Genomic DNA, 19,176 nt, shown 5'->3' with positions numbered 1-19,176 from the left:
TTTACTTCATTAACGAAAATCTGTCAGCAGCCCCAAAAAAATCATTATGCGTTTTATATAATAATAGTTCAAATAGATAGCAGTCCTTCTCCTTAACTTTAAAGGCAATAAAAATAAAGTGCATGTGAACCTATTCAAAGATGTTGCACCTAACCAAGTGTGCGCCTATTTTTACAAAAGCTTAACATCTTCTATTGCAATCGCTGAAAAACTAAAAATTTTTTACATTCACAATAGTGTAACGAATTTTGGCGGATTCCGATTATGTTGCAACTTCTGCTAAGGTTCGAATCGCTGAACTGTCAATAAATAACTCCAATATTCAGTATTGCAAAATGGTCTTTATTTGGACTGCTTTGGGAGTAGTATTTTACAATTATACTTCACTAATAGTGTGTTAAAATCAGACAGATTACTCATTCCTCAGCTTGCGCTGCTTTTATACTCTTAGTGACTTCGTTCGCCCATTTCTCCCCAGTTCTAGACGTCTCACGTACATGCCTTCTAGAACAGTTGTATCTCATGATTGGTTATTTAGCTATATACATGTTTATCTGTAGTTTATGATTTTCTTCTAATCATATACGTATGCATGTGTGAGCGACAACTTCCGCTCTTAGCTGCCGGCTACATATATGTATGTGAAATAATCTCTCTTCTTCAAGCTGCTGGTTATGTATATGAATATTCTTCGTTGCCTTGTACATAAGTGAGCATGCTTGCTTTAATGTGTACATGTACAAAAGTGTGGCTGCTTGGTGTTTTTGTTGTTGTGGTTATTTACTAACAGCATAGTGATGCTAATATTCGCCACAATAACATTCGAAACACCAAAAAAACCGACCATTAAGCATTCACTAAAGCAATAATGAGATAATTAAAAATTTGAATATTGTATGCAAGATTGGGTTCAATAAGGGCTTTAATGTAGATAACTTGACTAATTATTTAACTAAGCCTCTGTCTGAAGTTGACATTGAATAAAAACATTTATTTTGCATCAAATCAAACTCCAAAGTTATCATAGGCTAATTTTATAAATAAATCGCAATTTTTCATGGGTAAGACTTGGGCCTTACGGCGCCAATCAATTTCAAGTAATTGTAGAATATTTTCAGTGCATTACCTCACTTCCCCTTTATAAGTTAATCTTATTCCCGCAGAACAAAATTTTCTCTTCAGTAACTTAAGTAGCATTTGATCTCTCTACGCCGCCTGTTGTGTATGGCAATAACTAAAGCACCAATTGACGATAGCTCCAGCTGAATGAAATCAAGTGGAAATCATTGAAAAATCACCAAGCAAAATATCTATTACATTGTTTGTGATAATAAAGAAAAAATATAAGTTGCATGAAAAAAACAATAAACACAAAAAGTCGAAGCGAAAAATAAAACCCCAGCTGTGCTCAAATGACAAACGATAACTAGAAAAAGTTACAAAATACAACTACGAAAAAACGTTTCAACTGCAAATACAAAGTATACTTTAGGGCGTTCGACAAATGTACATACAACTAGTAGAGAAGGAAACTTGGAGCAAACAAATAACATAAACCAAGGCACAAAGTGCTTTCATAAGAAGTTGCACAAATGACAAAAAAAAGACGAGAAGACGAATGTAAGCAATTCCAATAGAAAGTAAGAAAGAAAGAAACTATTAAGAAAACATGCCATAAAGTTAGAGAAATCAAAGACAAAAAAAAATAAAACAAAACTATGCTTAATAAAAAAAAAATTACTTATGTGCATACACAAAAACTTCAAAATAACTAAATAAAATCTCTGAGACCGAAAAGCGTACGTAGTTGAGCTGAACGAAAAAAAAACTGAGCTAAGGAGAGATATGCTATGAAAATTCCTAAAAACTTAGACCAAGACGAATTCGTAGTGAGATAACAAGTTTAGTAGAAATGCAATAAGCTTGCTAGTTAACAACCGCTCCCCTACACTGCTCACTCATCTCGCGCTGAATGAATGAACACGACGAAGATAAACGATGACAAACTAAGCAGCTGTGACAAAATTGAGAAAACTCAACAGAAAGCACAAATTATTTAGAAAGCAGCTTAACATTTTTGTTAGAAAAAAAGTTTTGCATAAAAGAAGTAGAAACAACAAGTAAGGAAGGCTAAGTTCGGGTGTAACCGAACATTACATACTCAGCTGAGAGTTTTGGAGACAAAAGAAGGGAAAATCACCATTTAGCAAAATGAACCTAGAGTAACCCTGGAATGTGTTTGTATGACATGTGTATCAAATGAAAGGTGTTAATGAGTATTTTAAAAGGGCGTGGGGCTTAGTTCTATAGGTGGACGACTTTTCGAGATATCGCAATAAGGGTGGGCCAGAGGTGACTCCAGAATGTGTTTGTACGATATGGGTATCAAATTAAAAAAGTATTAATGAGGGTTTTAAAAGGGAGTAGCCCTTAGTTGTATATGTGAAGGCGTTTTCGAGATATCGACCAAAATGTGAACCGGGGTGACCCAGAACATCTTTTTCATTTTCTTCTACTTAATATGGTAGGTGTCACACCCACTTTCCAAAGTTTTTTCTAAAGATATATTTTGCGTCAAATAAACCAATCCAATTACCATGTTTCATCACTTTTTCCTTATTTGGTACAGAATTATGGCATTTTTTTTCATTTTTCGTAATTATCGATATCGGAAAAGTGGGCGTACTCATAGTCGGATTTCGGCCATATTTTATACCAAGATAAAGTGAATTCAGATAAGTACGTGAACTAAGTTTAGTTAAGATATATCGTGTTTAGCGCAAGTTATCGTGTTAACGGCCGAGCGGAAGGATAGATGGTCGAATGTGTATAAAAACTGGGTGTGGCTTCAACCGATTTCGCCCATTTTCACAGAAAACAGTTCTCGTCATAGAATCTATGTCCCTACCAAATTTCACAAGGATTGGTAAATTTTTGTTCGACTTATGGCATTAAAAGTATTCTAGACGAATTAAATTAAAAAGGGCGGAGTTACGCCCATTTTGAAATTTTCTTTTATCTTTGTATTTTGTTGCACCATACCATTACTGGAGTCAAATGTTGACATAATTTACTTTTATACTGTAAGGATATTACATTTTTTGTAAAAATTTGACTTTAAAAAAAATTTTTGTTTAAAGTCGGCGTGTTCGTCATCCGATTTCGCTAATTTTTATTTAGCACACATATAGTAATAGGAGTAACGTGCCTACCATATTTCATCATGATATCTTCAACGACTGCCAAATTACTGCTTGCAAAACTTTTAAATTACCTTCTTTAAAAAGTGGGCGGTGCCACGCCCGTTGTCCAAAATTTTTCTAATTTTCTATTTTGCGTCATAAGGTCAACGCACTTACCAAGTTTCATCACTTTATCCGTCTTTGGTATGAATTATCGCACTTTTTCGGTTTTTCGAAATTTTCGATATCGAAAAAGTGGGCGTGGTTGTAGTCCGATTTCGTTCATTTTAATAGCGATCTGAGATGAGCGTCCAGGAACCTACATACCAAATTTCATCAAGATACCTCAAAATTTACTCAAGTTATCGTGTTTACAGACGGACGGTCAGACGGACGGACGGACGGGCATGGCTAAATGAATTTCTTTTTTCACCCAGATCATTTTGATATATACAAGTCTATATCTATCTCGATTAGTTTATGCCGTTACGGATTACCGTTATGCGAACAATGTTAATATACTCTGTGAGCTCTGCTCAGCTGAGTATAAAAATCAATATGTACAAATGTTGAAGAAACGTTTTTTACTTGCATACTTTCAGGGTACTTTTTTGGATACTCAAACATATCTAATTTCAATATGTGCAGTTGCAAAACTCAATTTGTTAAGAATGCTGCAATTTTTGCTTTTTCCAAGATATAGAATTTGTCCATCAAATGCACATACAATTGGTAAACCATTTACGATTGTGTGCGTGTAACATAATCTGAAAACAGATAACTCATGCAATCAGCCAGTGGGCAATGTTTTGCGAAGAACCAATATATAAGTATTTTCCTATATTAAGCAACTCAAAGCTATATATATAAATAATCACAAATGACAATTGAACAGAGGTATCTTTCTGGTTTTACTTATAGATATATATGTATATATGTATGTATAAAACCCACACGTTACTTAAACTAGACAAAGAAGCAAACAGAAACCACCGTACATGTAGGAGATTTTAAAGATGAAGAGATTGCAATAGACGCGATCACTGACAAATTTACATCGATATTCTTTAACGGAAGTCCAAGAAAATCTGCAGTTTCAACAGCGGTGGACCAATAAGGCATGGGTGCTAGAAGCGCTGGTTCCACAGTGCAAGTAAAAGCTTTACCTATTACTGTATTCAGATCGAAGTTGTGCCAGAGTGACGCGTGTCTCTCTGGGAAGAATGTTTTCCTAAACTGCTAGTCAATGCTGATGGCCTTTTTACGCTTTTTTTGTTCAAACGGCTGAACCCTCTTATGAGAGATTTCCTCATAGTGCCTGCGGAGGTAACTTCTCATGTCTCTAGAAGGCGGGGCATCTGCACTGAGATGTCCAAGTTTCTGAGAAAACAACAGACACTGTTTGTTTAACATTTCATGTCTCACCTGTGTGTGGAGTAATCTAATTAGATGATGTGCCGGTGACAGTGTGTGGCGCAATCACCTTTATACAGCGGCGAATGGCGTACCATTGGCTCTACCATGACGATACACGAGTTGACGGCAACGCCAAGTTCTTGCTCAGGGACTATTTACAGCAGTAAACCGGCTATACGTAATGAATAGTGACAATATGTTAAGGGCGAAGCTAGATTTATTGATTATGGTGGATTTAAAAAGGGACAACTCCATAAAACCGAAAATTCTCTTTGGTATAAGCATTTACAGCAGCTGACTGAATTAGCGATCTTCTCCAAGGACAAGTATCAGGGTTTGGACTGTTTTGGATCGGTGCTTGCGGTGTTGTGCCATCTGAGTAGGTTTAGGTTAATCCCAATCCATTCGGAGAATATGGATGTTTGAAATGGTCAAATTATGGATGAACAATGAGTGGCAATGACCCCCTGAAGTCTCTTATGGGCACTTCTTCTCCGATAGGCCAGTTTTACAAGGATTCATTCGCTCAGTGCCAGCATTTGTTGGAGTCTAAAGAGATTCTATACATGTTACCGAGAATAGATTGCATAATTTTTGTGAAGCTTCAGGACTTCTGGGGACACGTTTCAGGAGGCTTCCTTGAAGTCGGGCTAAGTCGCCAAGTTTTGAAAGATTGTCAATCTCATACTCATTTCGTTGCTGTAAAGGAGGGCGGCAGCAATACCATAGAGAAGGGTTATAAGAGCTTGCCGCAGGAGGTATTCAGCTCGGCGTCGGGGTCGCAAACGACATACTCCAAGGCCTCGCATACATAGGCTGACGATATGACAATACAAATGAAGGAAAAATAGCCACTTATCCACCATAAATCCGACCTAATCCTATTGATGGACATGGACATAATCCATGTATTGAGAGCAACCGCCACTGGAGTAGTTTCGCCGGTAGTATAAAGTAAGATGGGGTACATTCTTCAAAGGTAGGAAAATTACAGTCACCTTGTACTGGTGGGATCATTGGCGGGCCAATGGTGGTTCACTTCGACCGTGATGCACTTGTGAAGTGGACGAAGCACTGTTTCTTATTCCAGTAAACTGGAAGCCATGCACCGAGGGCCTCTCATTGAAGTCAGAACGCAAACCCTTACTTTTGAAGCAATGTTAATTTTGTTTGGACGGATATCGGTAGAAAGATGGTGGCGCGGTAGGCGGTAAATAAGCTTCAAGGCGTAAGATAAAGACATTTCTGCTAGTTTCAACTTTTCTAGCTTAAAAAAGTTACTGTGCTCCGGTTTCCTCCTCGGCGATTGGCTACAATACTCATAAACCTTGGAGAAGAGAATATTATGGAGGCCTCTTCTTGCGCAAGGCAAGTGGAAGTTGCTTTTATCAAGGATCTGATTGATGGAGTTGACAGTGTAAGGCAATTTGACATTGACTTACGTTAAACTTAAAAATAAAAAAAAATAAATGTAAGGCGCGATAACCTCCGAAGAGATCTAAGGCCGAGCTTCACTTCCAATTTGCGCCGTGCTCCTCTTGCTTTTCCCTACAAATTGGTCGGACGGGACCTACATGTTTTATGCCGACTCCGAACGGCATCTGGAAGGCAGATGAGTTTTCACTGAGAGCTTTTCATGGCAGAAATACACCCGGAGCGCTTGCCAAACACTGCCGAGGGGCGACCCCGCTTAGGAAAAAATTCTTCTAATTGAAAAACCTTATTTCTAAAATTGTTATGTTGCTTTGCCCGGGGTGTGAACCCAGGGCATACGGTGTGGTAGGCGGAGCACGCTACCATCAAACCACGGTGGCCACGTTAAACTTGGCAAGTATTGATCGCTCCAACTGTATCTCAACTCGCTCATGATCTCATTGAGCTACTTTTCGATCAAAATTATCTGAAATCCACACATAACATAATCTCTGGGAGGGGAAATACTACAATGGGTTTTGGAACACAGCAGGCCACTTACAGCCTGCTTTTGGAAACGTAAAGCTGACCGGAGGACAGGACAGCACCTCGTGCGAAATTTCTGAGCCTACTGGTCAGTTGCTGATGCCAAACGCTCGGAGAAAATACCAGGGTTCACCAATGTTCATCTTGGAAACAGCTCATACAATTTAAATTAAATTTGATGGACAGATTGAGTTTTTCAAACAATTACCTTTATCTAGGTTTTGCCACAAAGGGTGGATCTACAGGGTTGGCACCGAATTTTTTTTCTCCTATTTTTTGTTTTGAAATTAGATATTCCAATTTAGATAAGAAACAATTCTACATGGTATGGTTGGTTGCCAACAAATTTTATTGTATCTATTCCTGTACACATGCGCTACAATCTTGAAAACTGAATGACCAATTTTAACGAAAATTTAATAACAAGTTACAATTCGTTTCTCTTTCAGTAAGGTGTAGTGGCTTAAATTTTACAAAGAAGGTTGAAACTGGTTTGAATATTTTTCAAAAATTTAAAGTTAGTATGCCAATAGAATAAATGAATGGATTTTAAGACAACACTTAGAAAATAAAAAATATATTTTTAAACAAGATTGTAACCTAGGGTTGCCACCCAGCTTTTAATTATCCCCGGCACTCAAAAAAAATAGTTTATCTATTTTGATGAAATTTTCAATATAAGTCGCATGCTATATTCTAAGTTCCAGACGAATGTACTGTTATTTAGAATGATTTTGCAAGGTTTCTACCTTTAAGGAATTTTATTTAAATTATATCAAATATGCCAATACAGACATCAGCCGAAAGATTTGATAGTTTTTTCAGTAAAAATATTATAGATTAGGGTTGCCACATCAGCCTTATCATAAAGTAGTTAAATTGTGTATCGCTAAGGTGTAGAGTTTTCGAGGCAAAGTTCAGTCAAGCCGAGCTAAACAATGCATAACAATTTTATTATTACTTACTTTAAATTAGTACCCAATACACGATCGTTTACAGCGCACTGAACAAGAACAAAAGCATTGAAACTTACCTGAAAAATAAGAAAAAACAAATCTTAGTAAAAATGCATTCACTTTTTAATTTTTAATAATCATTAATATTTTTACTACTTAAAAAATCCTTATAAATCTCAGTTTTAACTGACTTTATTTTATAAGACGTAAAAATCTTGGCATAACCACTAAACTCACAATTCAAACATCAATTATTTCATTACATGCAACTTGAATGCCGTTCTCCTCTGAGAGGATTTGCAAAATCATTTTGTCACTTCGTCGTTTGTGTTCAAAGTAAACAGATGCAGCTAATTAAGTATAAATTATGTATTGTTAGCGATATTGAGGAGCATAGGTACATAACAACAAACCAAACATCACTCAGGTCTTGTGCACGTTGTTGTAATTATTCATGCATAAATTATTGCAATCAAACTTACGGCGAATAAATGCAAATATAAAGCTTTAGAGTTGGCGATTAACTGTTTAACTTAGCAGTTAGTCAATAATTTACCAGCACCTTTGGCTACAAAGTCAAGGCGTGGTAAGTCCAAATGATGACATCAATCTATGGTTACAAGCGCTATTACAAATAAATTAGGTGTAAGAAGCTTAAACTTGGAGTGACAGTTATGACAGTAAAAAAGATATTGAATTAGCAAGTGGAAGGGACTAGGCAAAAGCTTAGTAACTGTTCAAAGTGTTTAGATGTTTGATACAGAATTATCAATGAAGTTCCGTAATTGAATAAAGAATTAAGAATATGTGAAAGTGAGGTAGGAGTGAATTAGTGAAGTTGGAGTTCAGATGTTGTTATACATATTCAGATGACCCCGAAATTCTGGTATTTGGATGGGCGCTACAAAGTAATCAGCGCATTCAACAGATAGACGAACACCTTAGAGGTTTTTTACTTCAGTTTTTGCGACGAATCTTAATTAATAAGAGAATGTGGGTTGAGTGGTCCCGAAATGGTGCCAAAAATGATCCCAAAATTGTTGCGGAATGAGAACTAAAACAAAACCATACTGATAAGGTGTAGAAATAGTATGAAAAACAGTTCCGAATTGTTCGCTAAATATACACGAAACAATTAGGATATTACACCACACAAACAGCCTCGAAATGGTCTAAAAACAGTCCAGAAAAGATCAAAAAATTATCCGAAAGCAGTCCAGAAATTATTTAAAAAACTTCCCAAGCGCTTCGCAGATAGTCTTTAAGTTATTCGAAGAAAGTCTGCATATGAATGATTTATATTCCGATGATAATCCCAATATTGTTCGGAAATAGTTTTGAAGTGATCCCGAAATTTTATTAAATTGATCCCGAATTGATCTTGAAAACTGATCCGTTATAATCCGATGGTAATCCCGAAATAGCCCCGAATTCATAGCGAAAGTCATCGTGGACTGATATCGTAATCTACCTAGCTCACAAGGGTTTTCTAAATCCCGCCTTACATTTATTTATTTATTTTTTTTAATCTCGAAATGATTCTAAAAACTATTCCGAAATTATATGAAAAATAACCCGAAATTATACAAAAATGACATCAACATGACCCCAAACTCAATGCAGCTAGTAAAAAACATGTAAGAAAGGGATTGTCTTCGGCTGTGCCAAAGACCTAATATCTTTCATGAATGGAGCTGAGCAATCATCTTATCCCATTAATAATATAAAAATGCGAATAATCGGTTGTATAAAATATGTAATATAAAGAGAATGGATGTACCAAAGCGAAATTTTCGATAGATAACAAATAAGTAGTTGATCGGGATTCCTCACACAAAGTTTCACGTTTGCCCTATAAACAAAATAATTTTGGGAAATTTGGAGCTTTCATCTGGAAGATATGACAAAAAGCCTCTTTTCTAAATGGAGGATATACAGTACAGTGGTCCGATCTGGTCGGTTCCGAAAAATGTGTAATCGGACACCAGAATACACCCGTTCACCTAATGTCAACAACGTGTCTCAAAAATTTAGGGACTGGTTTGCTTTTAAACAGATAGACGGACTGGTGGCCATGGCTAACTCAAATCAGATCGTCATCCTGATAAACTTGAAATACATATTGGTGGGTCAATCTCTTCTCCTTAAGGGACTGACAAATTTTGGATGTGAGACGAAATAAATATACCATTTCATTTTCAGTAAAGGTTTAATGATATAATTGCGAAATAGTTCCGAAAATATTACGAAAACAATTTTCAAGTCAAGAAAATAGTCTCAGTATGATGACAAAACTAAACGATCTGACACAGAAATAAAACCAGACAGTTCATTCGACCTTGATCATATGACATAGATACCAAATACTATTTGTCTAGGTTAATGTTTCCCAGGCAGAGAGGCCCACCCACTTTTCCAAAATTGCTTATGTCCGGCGCATATGACCTCTATACACCTTCCAGACTACTGGCCATCGAAATTTCAAATCTTTTCCAAACCCGTGTAGCCGATTTCGCGTGATCGAGTCACAAAGAGTATTGAAGATGTGGGGGGCCCCACAGTTTTTGAAATCAAATATAGCCAGTAATTCCTTCCATAGTATTGACATCTGCATGCCAAATTCTATCCAAATCTGTTCAGCCGTTCTGGCGTTACTGAATCACACCGACAAACGTCTGGACATCCGCACACTCGAACTTTTAGAATGAGCATATCAAAATAATGCAACAATACAATAGAATACAATAAGTTTTTATGTAAACATAAAACAATTCTCGCGTAAAAACGCGCATCATTTCCTATTGGGTTTGTAATATGCAAATGTCTGTATTAGTTGCTCATACGCAGAGGTGTACCGACAAAATCACTCATTCGTTGGTTTGAAGCCTGCATTTCGGTATCACTAAACTAAAAGTAAATAGATCCATGAGCCGACATATGTATGAGATTGCGATATAGTCTGAAATTCAAACAAATAGATAAATATTTGCTCAAGTCTTGCGCAGCAGGCAAAAGACTTTAAACGATTTCATTCCACTCCTTTTTTGCATGTTAAATATTTCTCAGTTCACGCACAGTTTGCTAAGCTATTTTATCTTTGTTGCATACATTTAGGACGTTGTTGCGCAACAAACATCTAACGCGCTGCAAATGAACTTCATAAATAATAAATTGGATACGAGAATAAAGTCAGAGACAAAGATGGAGACAGTGAAATAACGTAGAGACAAATTCTACATGTCTTTTTTATGTACATCCACACTCAGTTTCGTAAGAATATGAGTTAAAGCTAATTAGTTATTAAGAAATATTATAGCAAGTATGATAGAGGTCGGCTTTCTTGACAGTCTTCGGGGTTGTGCTTTACTCAAAATAATTAAGCCAGCTTTAGCTTTGAACATCCTGTATATGCACTGTGGAAAGCCAGAGAAGACATTCGAGCCTCTGAATAAATTAATTTTCGTAGTAGAGAATGTTATGCCAGGTAGTTTCGTTGTAGGCTGTGATATTTACATGCAGCAACCGCTCATTATCATGCATTACGTTTATGTATTTACGTATTTACAAATATCCCACATACATAAGCCGGTCCGATTGCTTTTGTTTGTATGCACGTATACTGTAGTTCAAATAAATGGTCAACGTTGTAATTTTTCCACATGCCATAGCCTACCATAAATTATGATTTTAGACCGTTGATAATTTAAGTCGGCATAATAAGCTAATTTACATTTACACATTAGCATGGAAGAAATTATTTTGATAACAATGTAAGCTTTAAAATTAGAAAATTGCAATTGTGTGGTAATCGGGTAATAGCGAAACAAATTTGGTTTAAATCAAATGTCATAAAAATTCACAAAATGTTTTTAATTAATTTTAAATTAACATGTTTTACTAATTTCGCTTGAAATATAGTCAAAATCAAATAAAATGGCTTTCGTATTTGATAAACAATTTAAACAAACAATTAAAACTTTGTGAACCGCCAGTGATGATCAGCTCGAGAACATGGCTCAATTTAGGTTTTTTTTTTTTTTTTTTGTTTTTGTTCGCATTTCAAAAAGGCTCCTCACTAGATTTTATGCACTGACTTACCATTTCCGAAATTTCTATTTACTTATTTATTCTCTAGAATCGTTTGCATATTATCCTTCATAGAATTGCCGAATTTCTGCGACATGATATTGAATACAATCCCAAATTGTCCCTTAAATAATTAATAAATGAGCAGGAAATAGTATCTAAATGATCTAATATTGGTTCCAAAAGCAGTTCCAGAATGATCAGTTAAGGTCAATAGGACAAATTGTACAGAAATATTCGTAAAATCATCTCAAAATATACCAGAGTTAGTCCCGAAATGAACAGACTGGGAGTGTTCTGAAAGTAATCGAGGCAAACCCGAAATTATATTTAAAACAGTTCCGAAATTAAGCAACAATAGCTATAAAATGATCTGGACTGATCCTGAAACGATCCGGAAATGATAATGAACTGAAAATAATAAAGAAAGCATTTTGAAAACACTACCGGAATAATCCAAAAAAAAATTTTTTTTAAATCCTGATATGCTATACAGTAAGCACCCGCACTTTGAATTGCTCGAAAAATATCCAAAATGCTCAGAAACAATTACGAAATGATGCACTGCTAGATCTGCAATGACAGAAACTATTACGCAAATTAGTCAAAGTGATCCAGTAGCGGCTCGAACTAATCTTATGAAGATTCGAAAACCCTCCAAAAGTGGTCCCAAAACGGTCGCAAATCGATATGTAAATGATCAGGAAATAATCCCGACGTTTTCACGAAATTATTCGAAAACAAACCCTGAAGACAGTTCTGAAGACATTCCCGATATCGTGATAAACCCGAAATTACTTCTAAGAAGATAGCAGCAAATAATGTAGAAATAGCCAGGGAAGTAATTTCAAAATGTTGCAGTTATAGTCCAGAGCTAGTGTGAATTCATCCCGAAAACAATTCCGAAGTGGCCCCATAGAGTAAATGAGAGTAAAAAGTGTCATTGCCGATATTCATGGATCGGTTCGGAAGTATCGAAAAAGGCATAAAATTGTATAAACATGTCGAATTTCGGTCTGATTCGGAACCAACGAAATAGTACATACAAAAGAATAAAATCTAAGCTGTAAGCTTTTACACTAGCTCGGAACTACAGAAAAGGTGTGGGGAGAATTTCCACCACCGTGTTTAATTCGCCAGTTGAAAGCATGCAAAAGAGATAGAGATTGAACTAGTAGTGGTTCCGAATGTTTTAGAAGTGCACCAGTTTTGAGCTGGAGATTTCCCCTAGAGGGGGACATTTCCAATTGGCGAAGATGAGACGACCTTGGCAATCTTGTTCACTTGAACCAAAATCGTATTTACAGTTCAGATTTTAGTTTATCCCTTAGTATACGAGCTATTACAAGTTTATATTAAGTAAATGTTTCAATTAAAAAATTCCAAAGAAATGCAAACACTTCAAGTTAAGTAATACGAGCAGCTAGTATCTGCAAATGCCACACTGTGAGCAAATGGCTAACGAGATACTTCTTGAAATTCTTAGCAAAACTTTTCTTACAAAGCTAAGCTAATGATGAAATTGGTCCAACTATTCCAGGAAATGTCCATTTGAAAGCTATTAAAGGTTTTTTTTGGAGGCAAATTATATAAACAAAAACAATTTTGGGACGCTAAATAAAGCAAAAAAATTCAATTCAATAATAAAAGTTAAACGCTGTATCTGAAGAAACTTAAATAAGGCGCAGACAGGGAGTGAGCAACTGAGAAAAAGCGCAAACAATGGAGCTCCCGGTTTTGTACCAAACAATTTTCAACAAAATATTTGAGGGTCACATATTAACATTTCATACAAATATTTAAATCTTTGATGTAGTTTGTAGTCTAAGTACATCTGCACACTTTACAGTGACTTGACGGTAAGTGCACTGCAGAAAGTCTTCCCTAACTTTCGCACTGCTTTTGGAGATCCAAGTGCACGACAATTTTCCCGTTTCAGTGTCCAATATATCCCTGGAAGGGTGTCGTCTTTTGGAAGTAGCCACCTATAACCGACTAAGTACAGCGATCCTGCCTTAACGTAGGTGAAGAATGACAATAAGACATAAGGACAAAAAGAAATCTGTACAAATCTGCACATTCTATCGGGTTAGGAAGGTGGTGGTTACCGTGGTTGGAAAAGCTCACATGGACATCATAAAGGTTTTTTGTGATATCCTTGTAAGATACACCAAACTTCAGCTTTGATACTTTACTGGTTATTATATAACGGTTGCAAAAATGACTCGACCAAGAATAAATCTTCCACTGGTACGAGTATGTCAAGATGGAAATCCTTTCATCTTCTTCAGAAAGCTGGATAGGGAAACATAGACTTACTCTATGAGATCACCTGGTCATCCTCAAATCAGCTGCAGCAAAACTAATTTCCCAGTACATCGAAACAAACACGATGGACTGCCATTGCATAGTAACCTGCTAGAAGCCAAGTCAGCAACCCAAAATGAGATAAGTGAACCTAACCCAACGAGCTAACTATTTCGTGAAGTAGTCTCTGCCCAGCGTTTTCCAAACTGACTCGAGGCCCATATGTATAAGAAGAGACAACAGGTGGAAATCAGAACCGCGGATCTTCTACAACCGATCTCTTCTAATTACATTGTACCCATTCGGACTAAGAGTCAACCCGGACAGTTACCCTTAAGGGTTTTTATATTAAAATAAATCGAGGCACTCCTAAGAGCCCACGATCCTTCCGCAGGCGAAAATTTGGTATAAAAAATTGAGCGTTTATATATTTCAAATGTTCGCCTGAATCACTTTTTATTTTAATAATTACTGCTATTAAAACTTAAGTGGTGTTCATAATTAGTTCCAAAATTATTTAGCTTTTGTTAAGAGAATTTATGTCAGTGACATTGATTTCAACATAATTCTGACATTAATTCTCTTTCGGATTTGGAATTAGTGTCAATTGACGCTAGTTCTATTGCCACTATTGCACGCCACCGAAATTTAGCGAGAAGCGGATGGTCCTCTTACAACGTTAACAGACAAACAAGGCCTTTCTGGCCTTATTCTTATACAGCACTACATAATAGAGGAATTCAGGTAGTTGACAGCTTCCGCATTCCACCTGTCAACCTCATCTACGCAAGGCAAATCTTTTTGCAAATATTATTGTACATACATATATTTAGCAGGCGAGCCTCTGGCGGCCCCAAGCTCCTTACGAGGTGGGTGGCGGGCTGGCCAAGAAGGTCGGGCCAATACCTTAATGGTGCTTGTCACCTGATCTATATCCGGGAAAGCACCATCAACATCAACAACACTCTCTAAAACCATCGAGGAGTGGCTTTATCGCTACAACACTATCAACAACACAGAGGAGGAACAAAAATCGTGCTAATTATTGTAGGGTTCTTATTATTTTCATTTTACTTTGTATTTTAGTTACTTTGCACTTTGTAATTTTAAAAATGTTTTATCAATATTTTAATATTCAATATTGATTTTTCAATTTTCAAAAATTTTCATTGTTGCGAAAAATAAAAAATAAAATAGACGCATACATTAAGGCGTATTAAGAAATACAGTTTAAAGTTTTGTTATAAAATAAAAACGTGGTTTCAATTACTACAATTATTATTTCAGGAAAATTGTTTTTGTTTTTATCGGCCTATTGATAAATGATTCAAGGTTCGATTCGAGCTCAAGGCCAGAACAATAATTTTTTTGTAATGATAATTATTGTTCTTTTTTTTTATTTTTCTATAATTGAAAAACTGTGTTTTGTTTTTGGAATAGTAAGTAGAAGATCCATTTCGAAGGGTGCTAAGCCTTCATCCTCAGCACGCTTTAGGCACGCGTACTTTTGTTCTGGCCTTGAACGAACCTTGAATCATTTCAAGAAAATTAAATTTGCAAGATTGTCTACTGGATTTAATTAATCATAAAACACTTAGCTATTTCTTTTTTTGGTTTTCATAAACACTTAAATTTTATTATTATTTTGTTTTGTTAAATATCTTTCGTACCTTGTGCAGAGAGCTTTGGGCAATAATTAAAAGAAATATAATCATTATTATATGTAACGAAAAACCTGCACCGAAATCTAAGAAGCACAACGGGAAAAATGCAAAAAAATAAATGGCAAAATTTGACATAGACAAACAGTAAAAATCCAAAAAGTTAACAAGACTTAGATATATCATAGTTGAGCATACTGCACTAATACTCCACTATGCGATTTTTTTACAGACAAGATAATTAAAAATTATAATCATATTTCAGACAAAAATTATTTGTTTGAAGTTTCAGCAAAGTAAAAAACCCCTCTTTTTTCTTCGGGAGTCAGCCCTTGAAGCATTCCGTTCACCGATTCACATCACTATCACTACCAAAAATATCAATTTAATGCAACATGCCCAACTACGACTTACGTAGGAGGGAATGAATGTAGTGTAGTGGCACAAACAACGTCTGCCAAATTGATTGCACTTGTTGCGAGTCGTAGCTTGCCAATATGCGCACCAACATATTTTGATAGCAAATAAAAATTTAATTGGCGATATTTCAATGACACAGGATACCCGAAACACAAGCACACACAGGCACAAACACATTCACATTGGCAGGACTCATGTATCCGCACAGCTATTCGTTTCCGGTTTTTATGACTTAAAACAACACCTTGTTCAACAACAACAATTAAGGTAGGGTCATAAAAATGCTATAAACCAAAAATCACACACACACGCGAACACATACACGGAAGGTAATATATGTATAGGTATAATAAAAGCAATTCAGCCACGTTAATGTTAAACGAAGCTGAGCCGTTTGGCAAATATACCAACAAAATATATATAAAATTAAGATCAACAGCAAATACAAAACAATAAAAGTTGCGGGAAAGGTAGCAAATTTATAGCAAAAATTTTAGATGATGGTAAATAAAAGCGAATAACAGTGAAAGCTTAAAAGGGTGAAGAGATCTTATTTCTATAGAGCTGTGTGTGCCAAGAAACTGTTTCTTTCTATAAGTCATATTTTTGACGCTCATAAAAATTTAAAAAGGAATGAATTACTTGCTTTCGGCGGGCAAGTTATACAAAGCAAGAATGTCTTTTAGGTTAATGCGGTTTTTTTTCTTAGGATTCTCCTAACAGAATTATCTCTAGTTCAAGGATTGGAGAAACAAGTTTTGTTACAGTTTTGTAAAGTGCAAAAAGTCAATTTACTTATAAGGTCGATAAATAAAAAACAAAGAATTTCATAGTTTCAAAGCTCAGCTCGGACGAAATAATAAATATACATTCAACAACAAAAATGGATTATACTCAAATCAAAACCAACAGCAACAACGCCAGAGCATTAATAAATAGATTACAACATATGTCAAAAAAAGTTCTTCTTAAAGTGCAGAAAATCTAAATTAGTTCCTAATTTTATTAAAAATTCTACAAAATGTAATAGCTTGTTCATACTTGATCTTTATACACAAACAGACATAGACAAAACTTTAGATAGACCTACATATTGTTTACACATTTAGTCTGCTAATAAAACAAAAACACAACATACTAAAACAACAGCAGCGACAGATGGAACAAACCAAAACAAAACTTATGGAATGTCTAAACGCGGGAGATTTTGAGAAACTGCTTCAAAGTGAAACAAAAGTCGCAGAAAAACTCACAACAACTCTAAAGAAACGACAAGAAGCAAAGCACGACAAACTACGTCAAAATCGAAATCATCTCTTTGTTGACAACAATAAAAGTGAAGGTTGGTTCGTAAACAAAACGGAAGTCGAGTTTCCATCAGACATACACACGCTTTTGCAAAAGGTCCAAAATTTGCGCTTCCAATCGAGAATACAAAATTTCCTTTATTCAAATATATAGCTGATGGAGAGGATCTTGTACAAACAGTTAAAGTTAAAGAGAAACAAGAGGAAGCAGAAACAAAACTCTTATTACTTATAAAAGAGCATATAACAACAAATAGGCAAATTGCAATAGATCGTGCAATAACTGATACAGTGGGACGGACGCAGAAATTTCTTAGTAAAAATAAAAACATTCGATATTAACATCTGACAATGGCGATAAAACGGTAGCTATGGATATAAGTGACTTCAATTAGAAAATGGGAGATATATTAAACGACCTGACAATGTATAGGGTTCAAAGACAGGACCCTGCATCGAGACTACAAAGCAAAAATAACAGTCTGGTCGACAAACTTTATAAATTGGATTTAATTTCAAAAATGGAGAAAAATAAATTATATACAACAACAGCTTTACCTCCGAGGATTGATGGACTACCAAAACTACATAAGGAAGGAACACCGCTCAGGCCAATCTGTTCGGCCACTGGATCACCAGCACAGAGCCTATGCAAATATATAACAGATATATTAAAAAACGCAACAGCAAACCCGGCATACAACATCAAAAATACACTTGAGTTTAAAACAAAAATTAACAACACCTACATTTCTGACAATGAAAAGCTAGTATCTTTCGACGTAATTTACTGTTTCCCAGCATTCCCACACAATTAGCCCTTGAGATCATAAGAAACAATTGGATGAAAATAGAACAACACACAAATATACCAAAAAAACTGTTTATGGAAATACTTACGTTTTGCATTGAAGAAAATGGGTATTTCAAATTCAATGATATATTGTATACACAGCTAAAAGGATTGCCGATGGGATCCCCAACATCACCAATAATTGCCGACATAGTGACGGAAAAACTATTAGAGAACACAACAACAAAATTAGCAAGAGTACCCGGATTACTCACAAAATATGTCGAAGATCTATTTGCTATAATACACGAAGATGATGTAAAAGGTATGCTGGACACACTAAACTCTTTCAACAAATATATAAACTTTACAACGGAACTTGAAGAAGACGGAAAACTACCATATCTTGACTCAATTGTTATTAGAAGCAAAAATGAATTGAAGTTAAAGTGGTATAAGAAATCAATATCAACAGGACGAATCATCAACTTTTATTCAAAGACGATGATAATGAATACAGCAATGGGCTATATAAAAAGAATGTTAGAAATTACGGACGACATTTACCATGAGGAAATTAAAAATTAAATAAAACTATTGTTAAGAAGAAATGATTTTCCTGAAAACACAATTAAAACACTGTTAAACAAATATCAAGAAGAAAGGAATCAAGAAAGAGAAAAAGAAAAACTGCAGAAAATATTTAAGTCAGTAGCTTGTGTGCCAAAATTGTCGGAACGATTGGCCAGATCAGACTGCTACAACAAAGATGAAGCTAAAATAGCCCATAAGCCGATAAATACATTAAAAAACATATATAATCAAACAAAATAAAAAATTCCACATACATAAAAAAACAACATAGTGTACGAAATCCCTTGCAATGGAAAAAACAACGAACCATGCCACAGCGTATATGTTGGAAAAACAAAAGGCAAACTTAAAACTCGTAGCGCAACACAAATCGGATTATAAATATTGCCACCATACTGCAAACCAAAAAACTGCTCTTATGACCCACTGTACTGAAAACTCCCACTCACCAAACTTTGACAAAGCTTCAACAAGAACAACATTACAGCAAACGAT

The 19,176-nt window shown here is 35.5% G+C and overlaps 1 protein-coding gene across 9 annotated transcripts in view; it reads right to left on the bottom strand.

The window, feature by feature from the left end:
- Positions 1-19,176, bottom strand: part of rg (rugose) — a 796,531-nt gene that overhangs the window by 593,405 nt on the left and 183,950 nt on the right. The window lies entirely within an intron of this gene.

Source organism: Eurosta solidaginis, chromosome 4, assembly GCF_040869045.1.
Source record: "Eurosta solidaginis isolate ZX-2024a chromosome 4, ASM4086904v1, whole genome shotgun sequence".
NCBI classification, from domain to species: Eukaryota; Metazoa; Arthropoda; class Insecta; order Diptera; family Tephritidae; genus Eurosta; species Eurosta solidaginis.
This window is presented reverse-complemented; position numbering and strand designations above follow the sequence as displayed.